Below are 17,344 nucleotides of genomic sequence, written 5' to 3'. Positions count from 1 at the left end.
TTTAAAATTGTATCTGTGTTCCTACATAATTATTCTATCCACTGTGGAAATGGTGAGACATTCACTGTTTATCCTCATGAGGTTTAGAGCACTTTTAGAAAAAAAGTGCTATCTGAGAGCAGTTTGTCAGACAAGACTTATTTTTGTATTTTTGATAAGTTGTATTGTCAGCAGGAAATGAGTCTTGATGCAAGCTGAGCATCTGTTGTGCTAATCAGCCTAAGAATGTGCAAGAAATATCTTCTTTCTTTGTTTTTCTGTGTATTAGATTTTTAGTGGGAATGCTCCAAAAGATGAGAGGAATGGATTATTTTTTTAACCATTGAAATGCCTTGCATGCCATGAGCAGTTAACATGTTAAGCTGACTAAGTTCTGAGTAATGACCTGCAGATCTTAGTATGAGCGGTGCAGCCAAATGTCTGCTGAAGATCAGAGTCACACCCAAGTGTCTTATATAACTGGTCAGCAAAGCCGATATGTTTATAGCAGCAGGGTCTCCTTTATTATGTCTTGCATATTTCTTGACTGGCAAATGGAAAATTCTTTGATTGAATGGCCACTTCTATACTCACATATTTCCTTTTAAAGTATTTCATGCCTTGTGTGCAACCAAGAGGGGTGACACATTTGGCTGCCCCAGTGGCGTAGCTGGGTCACGTGTCTCTTGAGGTTTGCAAGGCCAGCTGCCTTCAGCTGTACCTCTCTTGCTCCATACCCTGTTGCCTGGGGAATGAGCAGTGGGCATGGACCTGCTTCCGGTCTGGCTTATGGAATACTCTGAATGATCGGTGTATCAGCAGAGCTCTATGTCTTCAGCTCGTCAGCCTCTAGCTGCTCTGCTCTTCTGGCCTTTGCTTGTGGGGATTCCAGCTGTCCTCGCTTCACCATCACTTCTTGTAAATGCTGTGTTTGTCAGGAAGTGGCATTTTTCCTACTTCCTGTGTCTCAGAATTGTTCTCTGCAGCTTTTTAGAGTTTCCTGCCTGTAATTAACCCAGACTGCAATTAAGGCCAGTCTTCGTCCTGGGGAGAAGTGTTCAGCTGCTGTCAAGTGATATTTCTCATGCTTTTGTTAAATTAACTACTAAACAAGTGAACAGGTCTTTTTTACCCCAATTACTTACCTCTCCTAAACACCTGAGGGAGTTGGACTTTTCTTATCTATTATACGCTGTACAATGAAACGTGTGTTAGCTTGACTAATCTTTGACTTGTGTAGCGAGGTTATCAATTGGACTATAAGAAAGGGTTCAGTGCACATTCAGAAGGTCAAATCTGTTTGAAATGTTAGAATGCCTGTGCCTTGCATTTAGCGTAGGCCCTTGAATCAGCAGTCTGCAATTAGCAACACTAGTGTCTTGGCTAAAATGCATGTCTCTGGCATCATAGGTGATTGGATTAAAGCAGCAGATGCATCATTTGGCCCAGGTTCAGGCTAAAAGGACCTAGGCGGTAATGCTGAATGTAGTGATTGGGAGGGGGGGCCCAGAGGTGCACTGGCTCTTAAGTAGTTAATTGGATTTTAATTTCAATTACAATTTTGGGTACGAACAATTTTCAAAGCAAAATAAGATAAAACGATTGTGCCGCATTTCGTTTTGCAGTGATGCTCCTCTTTTGTCTTGTTATAAATCTAGTGCACCCCTTTTTGTTTCTCAGTTAAATTATATTTATAATTTTGCCTTAAAATTAGTTTGAACTATGTGAGGCTTTCCCCTCTAGACCCAGTTCAGTCCACTATAGCTGAGGTTAACGTGTTTGATCCACCCGAGGGATAAGTAAGCTCAGCTTTCGAGGCCTTCATGGGGTGGTTCTGCAGTCCAGCCTGTACAGGGTGACCCTGGTGCAAGTGCTCCAACTTTTGGGGAATAAGCCATGTTACCAATTTGTACCAGGGTCCAGAGAAAACCAGGTGCATTTTATTCCTGGCAGTCTGCATGTGCCAGTCGAATGTGCATGTTCAGCAGCGTAGGGAGATTTCCTGACATTAACACCTTAGGTTAGTGGTAGGGTTGTGATGACACCCAGTCAGATCTACTAAATGGCCGTGAGTGACTTCACCAATGGTAATGTTCTTAGCCGGCAGCCGTGGACCCCAGTGCCAAGACACATGACTGCATTTGGGCAGTCATGAAAGTCGGGCTTTGCTTTTTTGCTTGGTAGAAATTGTGCATGGTTTTGTGCCGAGAAGAACGATCCATCAGCTGAAGTATGGACTGTGTAGCAGATCAGCTTTGCCTGTTGCTATTGATTAGCTTCTGCTAAGCTTCTGCCTGGTGTCAAGAATTGGGAGTGTAATGTGATCTGATAGCCATCTAGTGTGATTAATATAGTCACCATGTGATGAGAAGCGCGTATGTAAAGTGTATTTATAGAGCGTTTTGCTGTTGGTGACGGTCACTCAGCTTCCTACAGGTATGGGGCATGTGGGTCTTCCTGATCAATCCGAGCTGTTATCTCAACAGTCCTGTTTTGTGCTGTGTGTGTGTGTGTGTGTGTGTGTGTGTGTCTGTCTGTCTGTCTGTCTGTCTGTGTGTGTGTGTGTGTGTGTGTGTGTGTGTGTGTCTGTCTGTCTGTCTGTCTGTCTGTCTGTCTGTGTGTGTGTGGTGCTGGTGGGGGGGCTCCTTGGCAGGCCTGTTCCCATCACTCTGTCCTCACATTCACCTGCTGAGAATGGTTTGGCTGCTTCTGTTTGGATGAGCCTCCTGATTGGATACAACCATGTGCCCAGCTAGTTTATGTCTCGTTTAACAGTTTCTGTTTTAAAAGCTGCTTTTATGATGCCACATACCTGACCAGGCCCAGTTGCATAATGTCTTGCAAATCTCATTGATTGGTGAGTTTTGGTGGTGACTGTTCGGATGGCATGTGTTGCTGTGCTGCTTAGGTGTTAGGTGTCCATAGCCACCTCCCCATATCCAACATGATCCTTAAGATGAATCCAAAGTTCAAGGTACAGGTAGTAATGCTGTAAGCTGTGTGGCCCGAGGCTCACCCTCAGTGTGAAATGGCTGCTTTGCTGATGCTCACTTTGATCCTCCCTTGTATTTGAAACTGCTGAACAAACGTGACACCTGCAACTATACCTGTAAATAAATCATATCAAAAGTACTTGTAATAGGTTTAATCTTTCTCCCTTCACAACATATACATTATTTTTCTGTTATGGTATCACCCCTGGACCGTACCGTACCATTACCAGAATCTGTCTACTGAGACAGACATAATGAGAAAATTGAGTCTGATTGTACATCGTCATTATCCTGTAAAGGGATCAGTTCAGCATTTCAAGCCTAATATTGCTATGCAAAGGTTTTTTTTTTTTTTTTTTTTTTTTTTACCTCATCAATTCTACTTGTTTAAGCTGCCTAATTTGGCTATTTTGAACAAGTGGCACTATCCTGTTTACTGTTGTTTTTATACATTGTTCATAATTTATTTATAATTTTCATTTCTGCATCATTTTTTTCAAATCTGGTAGCAAATGCTACCAGCATTCTACATGTTTTATATGCTTGTGTTGTAATGCAGATCATTAGTTAAATTTGAGCTGTAAACAGGAATACATTTTGCTGAAATATGAATGCTGTGGTCTAACAGCAGATATCTCTGGGATCTTTAAGTGAAGATTTGTGTGCCATCACAGGGTACATATGCTGCTCTGTACTTGTTGCATATGTTTTACCGGTATCAAATGTGACACACGTCACTGATCTCCCCTTCTGCTTCTTTGGTAATGTTGTGGACTGAACATCATTTGCCTGCTCTGTGAGACTCTTTTCAGTCTTACATTCCTCTGAGGTTTCTGTACATTTTGAGCATGAACAGGAAGGATTCAGGTCTGGGGATTTGGCATGTTTTCAAAAGCAGGCTGGGCGGTTCGCTGTGACACGCACTGGTGGCTGCGCCTGCCCCTGGCCCCAGAGCAGAAAAGCTACCACAGCCGCTGCCCCTGCACACTCGGTCCCCATTTGCTTGTTTCTGGTAAACGCAGGACCTTTCAGGAAATGACTCAAAATAGAAGAGTACATTTGTACTTTCTAGAACAGAGCGGAAGTTTGGTGAAGCACGCAGAAGCAACTCAACATTGTCAGTTGTTGCTGTTCATCCACCAAGTGGTACTGCTAACTCTGTGTGATGAAACTGATAATACTTTCAAGATTACTTAGCAGTTCACCTTTATTCACACTTCCTCACTTTTATATCAAGAATATCAGTATTTAAATGTCTTGGTGTTATATTAGAAGCTTTATGTATCTTCCCTCTGAAATCTAGATGTATGACAGCTGTATTCAGGCAACTAATGCTACAACACAGAAGATTTTTTTGGGTAGCAAAAATTTTGCTGTGATAAACTACATGTCCTCAACTATAGATTTCTTAACTTCTCTGCTTCACACATGTACCAACTACAGAGCGGCCTACTGTTCAAGGGGGGGGAAAAAACGTAAACAGGAAATGTGTGCTCTGTGCTGTATAATGTGTGCCGAGACAGAAATCTGGGATGTATACGACTTGAAAAGAAATGTGTGGAATGCCATGTCTGCAGTTGTTTTTCTGCCTCCGCCCTCCTCCCCCCCACTTCCCTGCTGGTGCCCGCGTGCTTGATGGGTAATCGCCAATGTCACTGCTGCGTTGCCGGGGCCAGTGCATGAGTACACGAGGAGCTCCTTAAAATAGCCAATGGGAGGTGTCCAAAGCCCGTGCACTACTATAGATGGTGATGCTTTCTGGCAGTCAGGGGGAAATAAGACAGAACTGAATGCTACTGAGGTCAATCAGCAGTTCAAGGTCAGTGCACTCTCATGTCAGCTGTTTTCCTCTTTGCTCTTCTGACAGCACTGAGGCGATCTGGAGAGCAGAACAGAGCAGTGAAGTGTAGGGCAGGCTAGGGAGTTTCATGCTTTTTTTTCATTAGAAAAGGCTGCTGGGTTTTTTTGCGCATACACATAAAAATACATTTAAAATATCTTATAGTATCTGCTTCATTACTTGTGCCAAGTTATGTGTAGTGTCCTTGGATAACTTTGATTTTAATTGCTTCCTTGCATGAAACTTCATGCAGATTCTCCAAAAGATCCTCTACCCCTTTGGTTTCTATGTAATTACTGTATGCATTAACTCATAAATGCCAGCGTGGAGCTGCTGTAAATTACAGTTAATTGTGCTGCAGCAAAGTATATGTGAACAAGCCTATTTCTATTATTTCTAAGCTTTTTTGTGCTAAATGTAAGAGTTGACATTTAAAATGGCCAAAATGTGTGTTAGCTTCGAGTCAATTTGAGTCAACTGCTCTTATGCAACCTCATTTGTTTCATACTGTCAAAGCTGCTGTGCTTTTATGCTTCGAAACACAATGCCGCTAAACAGTCAATGTTACTGCCTGAAGTTAACAGCACATTTAGCCTGTTAATGGTGCTGTTCGTCCACGGAGACAGTCTGTGTCACATGTAGATGGCCATGCATCTTTGCTTTATGCACTTCACATATTTAATCCCATGCCGAACTTGTCCTGGTCAGTTGTTCTGTGTGTTTTAGTTGTGTATTTTTGGATGGGAATGTCATGAAGTGTCGAGGTGCTGAATCCTACCTGTTTCAATAGATATGGAAATTGTGAAATATTACTCTTTGGGGACATACGATTTCATTGGTGAACAATTGTGACCCATCACCACGAAATGAGTCTTATGGGTGTATTTCTACCAGTGCGACTTAAGACTCATTTCGTGGTGATGGATCACAAATAAAACCGAGATGGGTTCTAGCCAGTCTGAAAAGTCTTTGCATTATGTTAAAAGTATTAAGAGAAAATTAAGCTGATTTCAGTTTAGTATTATCTGCTGCATATTCAGGGTCGGGCTGCTTGGGGCAGTAGTCTCAACAGGCACCACCTCCAGCTCCACTGGAGCCATATCAAGGCGTTCCCAAGCCAGCCAAGAGAGAGATTCTCTCCAGTGTGTCCTGGGTCTGCACCAGGGCTGCCTCCTGGTTGGGCATATCCAAAACACCTTTCCTCGGAGTAGTGCAGGAGGCATCCTAGATAGATGCCCGAACCACCTCAACTGGCTTGTTTTGCAGAGGATCAGCAGCTCTTCGTTGAGCTGCTCCCAAATGTCCAAGCTCCTCAATCTATCTCTAAGGCCAAGCCTAGACACCTTGCGTAGGAAACTAATTTCTGCCGTTTTTATCCACTATCTCATTCTTTTAGTCACTACCCAAAGGTCGTAAACATTGGTGAGGGTTGGAACTTAGATCAACTGGTAAATTGAAAGCTTTGCCTTCTGGCTCAGTTCCCTCTTTACCACAAAATAGCACAGCATCCACATTACTGCCAACGCTGCACGATCTGTTTGTTGATCTCCTGCTCCCTTCTCTCACCTGTTAATAAGACCCTAAGATATTTAAACTCCTCCGCTTGCTCATTCCCCACTAGGGGAGGCCAATCCACCCTTTTCCAGACAATGACCTTGGCCTCAGATTTGGAGGTGCTGACCCTCATCCCAGCTGCCTTACACTTAGCTGCAAACCATCCAAGTGGGCCTGAGGCCCTGACCCGGACCCACTCCGCCCCTTGGGTACACCTAGAAATTCTGTCCACTGGGAATGAGTCTGACTTACTTCTACCAATGAGAACCTATCAATCACTCTGTTCATTCAGGGACCTAACGGCCCATAGCAACGGACCCCGTTCCCCATACTCCTGAAGCACCCCCCACATGATCCTTGGAAGCTCCCATGAACCCTCCAGTATCCTTGTGAGGGTAAAGTGCTGATCCAGTGTTCTGCAACCCGGGCAGAATCCTTGTGGTTCCTCCTGGATCCGAGTGTCGAACGAGTGGGCCCTCCTTTCCAGTTCCCCCCGAAATTGGAAAACATCCTCCAGTCCCCCTATTTAAAGACTGGCAGACTGGGGTGATAGTCCCAATCCAAAGACACCATCCCAGTATCCATGCAGTGTTGAAGAGACGTGACAGCCGAATAACATGAAGCGATTTTAAGAACTTGGGGCAAATCTCACCCCCCCCTGGAACCTTATCACCAAAGAATATTTTGACTACTTCGGTGACCTCAGTCCTAGAGATGGGCAAGCCCTCCTCTGAGTCTTCAAGCTCTCCTTCCTCCAAGGAAAGTCGTATCAGTGGGATTCAGGAGGCTCCCGAAATATTCTTTTCACTGTCTGACTATATCCCCATTAGAGGTCAATAGTTCTCTATCCCTACTATAAACAGCATGGGTAAATTTACTAGAATATTTTTGAGGCTGACAGGTGCATCTAGCATCTTACTTTTGGTATGGTATTTTTGGTACTTTAGCTTTAAGTACCAAATGTACAGTACCTGGCGCAGTGAAAAAGCACCCTCTGATCACAGGCATAAGGGCCTAACCTGTTGAGTTACATACCACCCTCCAGAGTACATCACCATGTCATAAAGATTCAGACCTGCGTGGGGAAACCCCAGTGTATTTCAGATCTAATGCCGTAACATCATATATAATTGTTCACCTGAATGTTCCCTGTTTGTTTTAGGTGAACAGTTAATATCCTTTTTATTATGCTAATATACTTTCTTGCTAGTATAACACTATCTATAGTTTATGGTTTCTGAAGAAAGGGCAATGCAGAGTAATTCTTTGTTTAATCCAACAAGAGCTCATATTATTGCATCACAAGCAGCTTATTTTTTTGGCTAGGTTCAGCAACCAAGCCAGGTACATGGGATGCTCACAGTTTGGCTGCGTTGTGTTTCACTGTGGTTTTGTTCACCATTTGGGGAAACAGATCACATAATGATTTATTCATTATTGTTAAAAATGCATGAATAGTTCTGGCTGTTTTCCTCAGGTTTCTGAGAGAGGATCCCGGGAGTCTCTCTGATGAAGGGACGCTCTAGGTGCTTAGAGGAAATTACATGGAACCACCCCATACATTACCAGAGTTGGCTGTTCCACAGAATCACCAGATTATGTACCTCTTAAGCTCCTTTTAACACTTATCTGTATCCCGTTATGGTCAGTGCACTGTGCGTGTGATGTAAATCACCAGTGTCCATACAACCCTGACTTTGCATGTAGTGGATGTTTTGTGTGTTGACTGAAAATGTGCAAGGAATTGATAGTCTACTGGTCTGGTAGAATATCATTCTTGTACGTATGCGCCAACAGCGACCATCTTCTTAAACAGTCAAATGTAGTATGAATGCAAATATCTGCGTGCTGATGGCGTACAGACCATTTCCACTTATGGAAAAGTGAAGTTTTAACTAGGCTTAAGTTGCATACTCCTTAGGACGTTTTTTCCATCGCACCAGTTACCATACTTTTTAGTTTGGTCTTTTAGTACTTTCCCTGTTCCATTGACTTCTGTTCGAGTACCAGTATCTAAAGTGCCAGACGAACTGGGGTACTTCTTTTGGTACTTGGGTACTTTGGGGTGGGACTTGAAATGCTTTCTTTGTCCGTTGGTTATGCAAATAGCCTGCCCCCAAAACACAATACAACTGCATTCTTGAAAAGAATTTGAGAACTCAGACACCAATGGTAAATTAAGTTGAGGAAAAAAATAATAATAATGCATGCATGGACAAATAGAGACCCAAGTTTAAATTGCAATCTGGTCGGAAGAACAGATGCAACAAGTTCAGGTTGGCATGAAAAAATTGAGTTTTTTGTAAAAATTTAATCTACTAGAGCAGCACTGTATTGAAATTTTTTTTGAAGATCTAATGTGATTTTATTGGAATAAATATTGGTGTATTTATAAAGTACAAAAGAGTTCAACCTAAATTTCGCAAACCCATCTAGATCTGATTTATACATGCAGTGCTCATGTAAGTAGTGGAGGTAAACTTTAAACTGATTTTTAAATATGTACTAGTTAATTCAGGTAAGGGATAATCGGTAAAATTTCAAAACTTGCAACGTTTTTCTTTCTCTTATGACAGAATAAAAATATTGTACTGAAAGTTAAACTCCCTGTGCTGCTATGTCCCTAAAGGATTGAAGGTAATTAACAGCCTGATCTTAATCTAGCTGCTGAGTGATGTGAGTTGCATGTGCATTACAAGCAATGTTATTGCACATTGTCCAGTCCCATAATATACTACAGTCATTTTTCAAATTTAGCACAAGTCATGTCATTTGGTGCCAGTACCAGTTTTTCCACCAGTGGAAACCCAGCGCTGTGAATTATCATACTTTTGGTTCTGAAAGTACGGAACCTGGTGCGATGGGAAAAGTGCCCTTAGTTACTCCTGCTTTTCGGTGTCCCACATTAACGCACCACTTTTCTAGATATATCACTTCTGATTCAAAGGTTTCTCTTGAAGCATTTGTACTTTGGTCTGGATCCAGGCTGTTTATAAAGAATTAGCTGGGTGTCTGTCAGTAGCTGTTACTCTTTTGGGGGGTGGGATCTGAGCTGTATTTTTGGGTATGTGACATTGCTGTGATGTGATATATGTTAATATGTAGTGTTTCTGAATTCAAAGCTATAACATTTTACCTGTTTAGCACTGACCCCTCATCCCTAACTTGGGGTCCTGAATGTGAAGCTTTGGATGAGACTGCCTTCCCAAAAGGGACCTGTGGCTTTCGTGATTACATCTTGGCTGGAACATTAAGGCACACTCTGAATCTTGTGATGTTCCTAGTCATTACAGTAACATTTTCACGGCATGTTTTGAGCTCTCTGTGTAAGATGGGTCCCCCTTTGGGCATAGGTACTCTAGCTTGCTGTGATGTTTCCAGAGCACCTTCCTACAGATTGTGGATTCCACAGTTTTTCCCAGTAAGTGGGTAGACCTCCTGTTCTGTCCATTTTTATTTGCTTTTAGGCTTGGAAACTTTGACTTTTAAACAATTGTGTTGTTAAACTTTGTTTCTGCGAAGTGTAGTGCCCTTTGATTTTTTATTTTTTTTCCCCCCGGCTAATTTTGTTGCAAGGATTTCAAAAGTACACCATATTATTTTAATGCCGCCCAAACCTAGTAAGAACTTTTAAAATTTTGTTAAAGTTTACCCATGTCAGTATGATGTTTGTGTTTGTTGCAATACATCTGCTCTGTGCTGATCATGGGCATTATCATTGTGTGCATGTGCTGACTGTGACCATCTACATCCATTGACAAATTTAGTATTAATAGAGTCTGAGCTCGGGCCAAGAGTGTAAGCTGAAAAGTCAAGTATGGACCAGGCTTTAGCGTGCTGCTTTGGAGTGCTGCATCCATAATGCTGTCCTCAGTGGAAAGCGAAATGGGGGCAGGAGCACGAGTCACCCTATGGGGTCATGTCTGGCACAGCCCCCTCTCATTCGTCTCTTTCTGAACGTTTAGCATGGCTGAGATGATGGGCGCGTAATATTTCTTGACCCTACGTCATACATGAGTGAGGTGTGTGCAGTGTTAGGGATTGAACTTATCAGACTCTTTTGTCCCAAGTGGCGTACAAATGAGGAAAACTTTGGGAAAAACCACGGTGAGCCAGCATCCCTGCAGCAGTCTGGGTTAAGGGCCTTGTCCAACAGCCCAATTGTGATGTAATATTACTCTGTCAGGATTTGAACCCATACCCATACAAGTACAGCTCTCTAACCACTGAGCTACATATGACACACTTGTATCAGTATAGCAGAACCTTGTAACGCATAGGTGTGTGAGTGACTTTATTGTATTAAGGTTTTTTTTGTGCTGTGTGTGCTTGTGGCCTCCTGGCGCAATATAAACTGAACTTTTTCCTCACATCATCCTGTCATATTTTCTTTTCTTGTGGGTTTTTGTTGAATGCCTTCAATTCATGTTATATATATTAAAAATATTTTTTTCGTCATGCGTCTGTTATGCTCTTGTATGAATCTAGAAGCAATGGATCTGAAATCTTTTTTTTGCAACATCTATTCAGGCCTTCAGCTGCTTTATGGTCTGTGTGGCCTTCATCAGTTACAGCATCTCACCAGCTGCTATATTTGCAGAGCTGATGGCCCTGACATGTTAAAAGCATAATTAGTGGGCAGAGTTATTTTCTGCTGTCATCCTCTTTTGTTATTCTAGCCTTGACGTCACGTGCAGGACCGACCTCAGTGCACATGGAACAACCCAGTGCTGAAATATCAAACGTGTCCATTGGATAAGCCCCTAACAGATGATGGAAGACTCATATGTGAAGGAGGTCGTTCCACGCTCGCCTCACCTGTGGCTCTGCCCCTGCGCTGTGGCAGACGGGAGGCTCTGAAACACTGAACAGGGGAGCCAGCATTTCAGTCTGTCAATAATTTAAGCTGCAGTTTGGCTCTGTGGATTACGTTTCCCTGTGGGGTGCACTGGCCATATACTCCAGTCAGCTTGTCTCAGACGGGGTGGATGGCATCCCGCTTCGCTCGCCCCCTTGCGAGTGTCTCCTCTTAGTGCTGTGGAGCCAGTAGCACAATGACAGCATAGCCTAGTGAATAAGTACCATGTCACCCCTCCCCCCAGTGAAATATTCCACATTCGGCACTTTCGTGAGCACAGCACTTGTTACTCTATACTCAGCGATCCCGTGACGCAGGACGGATCTCCTGCTAGCAGTGTGGAAGCATATTTCTGAAGCATGAGATCATGTCCTTGAATAATGCATGCCCATCTAGCTAATAGTCAGGGCACACCCAGTCCCTCCTGCAGGCGTGCATCTCATTTGCAGAGGCTCTTCGAACAATAGTTGTTTTTCATCAGTGTGATGTGAAATTTGTTGACATTGTAGAAGGACCTTTTTCGTGTGTGTCTGTGTGTGTTAAAAGGAAAAGCATTTTCTTTTTCAAGATTACTGCTTAGTTTTTGACTAACATACTTCTTAAGGGTCCCTTCCATGAACTTCTAGATCTTTCTCGTTTTGTCTTTGTGCTCTTCTGAACTCTATCGATCTTACAGATTGGCTGAACACTTCATTGAGTGAATTTTATCTGAGAAAGCCCTTGTGTATGTTATGAAAGTTATTTCTTGATCTCTGAAGAAGCTAACTTTTTCCATTCTGCTGTCCTCAGGCTGCCTTCAGCATGCTGGTGAACAGCAGAAGTCTCATTTTGTTTTAAATAATGCAGCTTGTAACTCTGCAGGCCATATGCACTTTTGTGGCTAATTATAACAAAAGTAGATCACTGGGAAAGGTGATATTAGCTGGCAGGGGCCCGCATGCAGAGCCATTACCATTTAACCGGCTGCATGATGACGGCGCTCGGCCCCATGAGCCTGCGCAGAATGTCGGCCACTCGGCTAGCCTAACTTTTTGTGCTTGTGGGTTTGGCCGTTTATAGACACCCTTTGCTGGCATGCTAATGAATGTGTGCCTAGCTGGTCATGTGTCTTGGGGAATGGCACCATGCTTAGTCCATGTGTGAGCTTTCTTGGCGACAAAGTGATTTCGCCTTGCCGCTGGCTGGGACTTCAGAACCAGTCCTACAGAGACGCCTTCACTGGGGTGTGCAGCCTCACTTGGCCAGACTGTTGTATTATGGCTGAGAGCGTCTTGGAACAAGCGGCAGTTTGTTTGGAGCGGCCTCCTCCCGCCTCAGTCTGAAGTGTTTAGCTGGAAGCTTCGGCAGCTGATCTACTGGGAATGAAAAGGCCTGTTGATGCCCTTGTATTGTTTTGCCCCGTGGTGCTGGCACTTCACCTGGAGCAGTTCCAGGTCAGCGTCTCTGAGAAGCAGAGGACACAATGAAATGTCACTAGCACTAGCAGTGTTAAGAGTGTTAAGACCAATCAGTACTTCCTCTTTGAAGCTGGTGGCTTGGTGTGGTGCTTTCAGTGAAGCTACCAGTGGGAACTGTGCTTTTATTGAGTTGTTTGAGAAGAAGTTTGAGTATGTTGTCAGCCTGGTGAGAGCACACTTGAGTGCCCATGTTTTGAGCCTATACATGGAATTGGCATCATGCTTGCAAGTCGGCATCACTGGCAATATTTTATCATGTGGCAATAATATGCCAATTCTGATTATTTTAATTTGTATCTTTACAACAAGAAAAGGCAAAGTTGGGAGGTTACATCTAATTTGACAGCAGGGTTACCTTAGTCTAAATTAAGCATGTAGCATTTGTGCCAAGGAGTGCTGGGGGTCGTGTGAATGATCCATGCACAATAGGGAGTCCTGCCAGCCTGGTTTGTGCCGTGGAGAAAATGACCGATGCATAAATGGACATGAGCAGATCACTAGCTTCCTCATGAGCACTAGTCGTGCTGCTTTCTCCATTAGAGTCTAACGGTGAAGTAAAGCTTATTTCATAATGTTGTCCTGCTTTAAACAGGGTAAGGCTGCCATTCACTGCCATTTGCCTTTATGTGACAGTAGCACTGCTACTGAAATTAGCTGCTAAGTCATTTTCAAAATGTGATTATTCTTTGACTTGCAAAAGGTTATGCTTTTTTGTGTTTTTTTTATTTTCTTTACTTCAAACAAAAGTTGGTGGGAAAAATGGTTAATCTCTTGGCATTATGAAAAATTACAAAGTGCATATTAATTTTTCTTCTTTGATTTTTCTTATATGGTTGTTCTGTGTTTTCCATCATTGTTTTTTTTCTTCAATACTTTATATTATTATTCTGCCCTCAAAAAATATTACCTGATGAGTGCAACAAAATCTAGAATTTTTTAATCTTATAAAGCAAAAGGTAATGTGTAGCATTTTTAAAAATAATGTAACTAGTTTGCATGTGACCTTTTCATGTCATTGCGTCTGAATTTAGTATAACGTGACAAATTATTGAGATTCAATAATTAAAATTGAATCCTAGTAACCTTATAAAATAGTTGTTCAAATTAAACCAGTTTCTGGAGTTTAAACAACAAATGTGAAATTTAGTTTGACGCTCAAAAATACATCCAAAAACACCCATGATGAAATATAACACCATTGACTTTATACTGAAGTATTTCAAATATATCAGTTTGATTTATTTTTCCCATTCATCAGATAAAATATTGTATTTCAGTCTAGTAATTTAAATGAACTTGACAAAACAAATGGCAATAAAATAGGCCCACACAAATGAAGTAGACAGTTTGATACAACAAATACAGTGCCTTGCAGAACTACTGAACTTCCCTTAAAATGATCAGATTTGCCTGATTTGCAAATGATACATACATATTATTCGTCAGCAGTTTTATTGCAAATCAGTCTTTTTCAAACATTTCAAAGACATTTTCAAAGTCAAAATCAATTGTCAGGTAATCGTTTAAAGAAAATCAAAAAGTGAAAATGCCTTGTATAAGTTTTCAGTGTAGTGTTTGGTATAGCCACCTTTGGTTGCAATAACTGCTCTAAAGAGTCTGAGTCTCATTCTTCATGGCAGACTTGCTCCAGATCCTTCACATAGGTTGTATCTCACTTGTTGACTACAGTTTCCAAAGAGTCAGAGGTCCTAGGTATTTAGACCTGTACTTTTACCTGGTCTCTTCACGATATTCACCTTTTTGTTTTTAATCACTCCTGTATTGCTTTGGCCTTGTGCTTAGGCTCAGTCTCCTGCTGAAAGACAGATTGCAAATTAAAGCAGGTTTTTGTTTTGTAATATCTTCCTGCGTTTTACTCTATCTCTTCTCTTTGACTTTGACAAAATGCCCAGTTCCTGAAGATTAGAATCATGCCCTAAGTGTAATGCTGCCACCACCATACTTTACCGTAGGGGTGGTGTTAATTGAGGCATGGGTCGTATTATGTTTGCATTACACACAGTGCTTTGAATTTTGGCCAAAAATTCTCATCAGACCACAAAACCTTGACCAGTTATGTTAGCTGAGTCACTGTCATTTAGGGCTGCAATAATCACATCGCCAGACATGTCAAGTAAGGCAAATCAAACATGCCATGCTACAATTTTATTTTGTTGCTTGATACAAAAAGAAAACTTACATGGTTCACATTTTCCATGATTAAGCTACAAGAGAAGTCTGTCTGATAGTTACTCTGACTTGAGTGTTTTTGGATACATGAAGTTTGTTGCCAATGAGTGACTTGGCCTCTACGTGCACAGTGAACCACCAATCACAATTAGGGCTGTACAACATGCGATCTTAATATCGACATCACATGTTATGCACGTGCAAATTCTCGCATTGCAAGGACAGCGATAGCAGTGTTGAGATCAGGTTTTTCCATACACTCATACTGTCAGGATATTCAAAGACAATACTATTTTGCAACACAGCTTAAGTATTTTGAAGTTTTGCTGAAAAGTTTTGAGTATGGGGTTTTGGTTTTGCTAAAACATTTTTACTTTGTCCTGAGAAACAACTTATCAAGCTGTGCAGTTTTAATGATGGTTCCTTTAGAAGTATCTATGTTATGTTCAAAAATCAGCTTAAAGTTTACTGCCGCTGCTTTTGCATGAGCTTGGAATGTGTCATAATCATTTTTATCCTTGCTGTTTATATCACTCATAGATGGGTTTTTGGGAAATTTTTGAACTCCGTTTTAGATACGTAAAAATCGCATTATATATGAACATCATAATATCTGCAATTTTCCAATATCATGCAGCCCTGCTGTCATATTTTCTGGCAAACGCTGGCTAGCTCTTCTTGAGTAATGTCATTCTGGCCGCCATCCCATAAGAGCCAGCAGTATGCACTGCCACAGTATGCTCTTGACATGGTTGACTAGTGCACCTTTACTCCTCTCAGCCACTGAACTCCGTAGCTCCTTCACAGTAATAGTTGGCCTCATGTTGACTTTGCTCACCAGTATCCTTTTTTGTGTCATTGCTGGGTTTTAAGGGATTGCAGGTTTATTGTGACTTCCACTTTCTCAGTATTGATCCAGTAGTGTATACTGGGAGGACCAAGCTCTTGGATATTTCTTGTATCCTGTTCTAAGTATATGTAATTTGATTAGTTTTTCTTTAGCTTTATTATAATGCTCTTTAGTTGGGGTGTAACAATACACAATCAATTTTGTACCTACCTTGGGTTTGAAGTCACGGTTCGGTATGTTTTCAGTACAGTGGGGCTAAAAGAAACACAACAAATTGCTGCAGTTTTCTTTATTAAACGGAACTGTTTAAATGGTCTTAAAGTCTCGTCAATACTGCTGCAACCTACTAGTAAAGTAAGATTTCTTGAAAGTAAATCTAAATATTCTCTCAGGTAAATAAAAATTTGATGAATTTCCATTAAGGTGCACATTTAGGAAATTAATTGTACCTGAACCTAAACTGTACCTCATTAGCAGTTTTCAGCTTCATATTAGAACTGTGCAAAGCAAATATTGTCTCAAAACATACAAAAGCATAACAAAATAAATATCCATTATGGTGCAGCACAAAGAAAATACCTGTGCTGTACTTGTATTGACATTAACAACTTCCAGCTTCAGATTCGGATGTTCGCGTGCATGCGTGGTGGCGCGGGTTCAAACACTTGGCTTTTTCAAGCACTTGGCAGTTTGAAATAAATTTAGGGGAAAAAAGTAATCAATTTACACAGCGGCTGCACATACACATGGAGTGCAGACATGATGGAAGTGGCAGAGCAAGATTCGATGAATGCAGTAGGCCGGGCTCTAAAGTGTCACGGACTGACCCTGAGACACACGGCGCCCCTAACAGATTTAATCTCGCTCAAACTTGATGAAACTTGAGAGCCCTATTAAAATATAAATACAAGGCTGTGTCCCATTATGATCGCGATCAATCCCCCCTGTTACTACGCAATAACTAACAAAAGAACTTGTTCAAATATAAGATTAGTGCTGTAATGTTTAATATACAGACGCTCCTCTACTGACTAATGAGTTATGTTCCGTAGCCATTCGTAACTTGAAATGTTTGTAAGTCATTATTCAGCATAATTTTAAGGGTATACGCAAGTACAAAGAACTAGGATGCTGGGAGTACGCACGCTACACTGCTGGTGTGGCAGGAGCAGTGGCCAGAAGTCGTACCAGGCCGAATTGGTGCACAGAAAAAAAAAAAAAATGTTGCGAACAATAAACGGGAGCCTAAGGAACACAATTTAGAGTTGCAGTCCTTTTCGTTTGTATATCTGAAAATTCGCAAGTTGAAAGTTCATAAGTAGAGGAGCATCTGTATTTGTGTTGTTGAAATTGATTTAAAAACATATTTGTATTGAAAAAAAGTATTCCTCAGGAACCTATATTGAAATCAAGGTATCGTTCTGGTACTGGCATTGAAAAATTTTGAACGATGCCCAGGCCTACATGTTTGTCGCCGCATCTTGTTTTTTTGTCTTTAACCCAAGTTGTGCCCATGCTGGAAAATGTCTCTCTCTTGCCAAAAGACTTTGGCTAAGTAATTAATTTTCAACTTGGCAGACAGTGAAAACCTCGCTGGAATATTACTGTCCCCTGAGCTGGGCC

At 41.7% G+C, this 17,344-nt stretch overlaps 1 protein-coding gene across 6 annotated transcripts in view; it reads left to right on the top strand.

The window, feature by feature from the left end:
• Positions 1–17,344, top strand: part of LOC125751408 (homeodomain-interacting protein kinase 3-like) — a 44,477-nt gene that overhangs the window by 10,777 nt on the left and 16,356 nt on the right. The window lies entirely within an intron of this gene.

The sequence above is a fragment of the Brienomyrus brachyistius genome, chromosome 11 (assembly GCF_023856365.1).
Source record: "Brienomyrus brachyistius isolate T26 chromosome 11, BBRACH_0.4, whole genome shotgun sequence".
NCBI lineage: Eukaryota > Metazoa > Chordata > Actinopteri > Osteoglossiformes > Mormyridae > Brienomyrus > Brienomyrus brachyistius.
The sequence above is the reverse complement of the archived record's forward strand: the minus strand, read 5'-3'. Positions and strand labels throughout refer to the sequence as shown.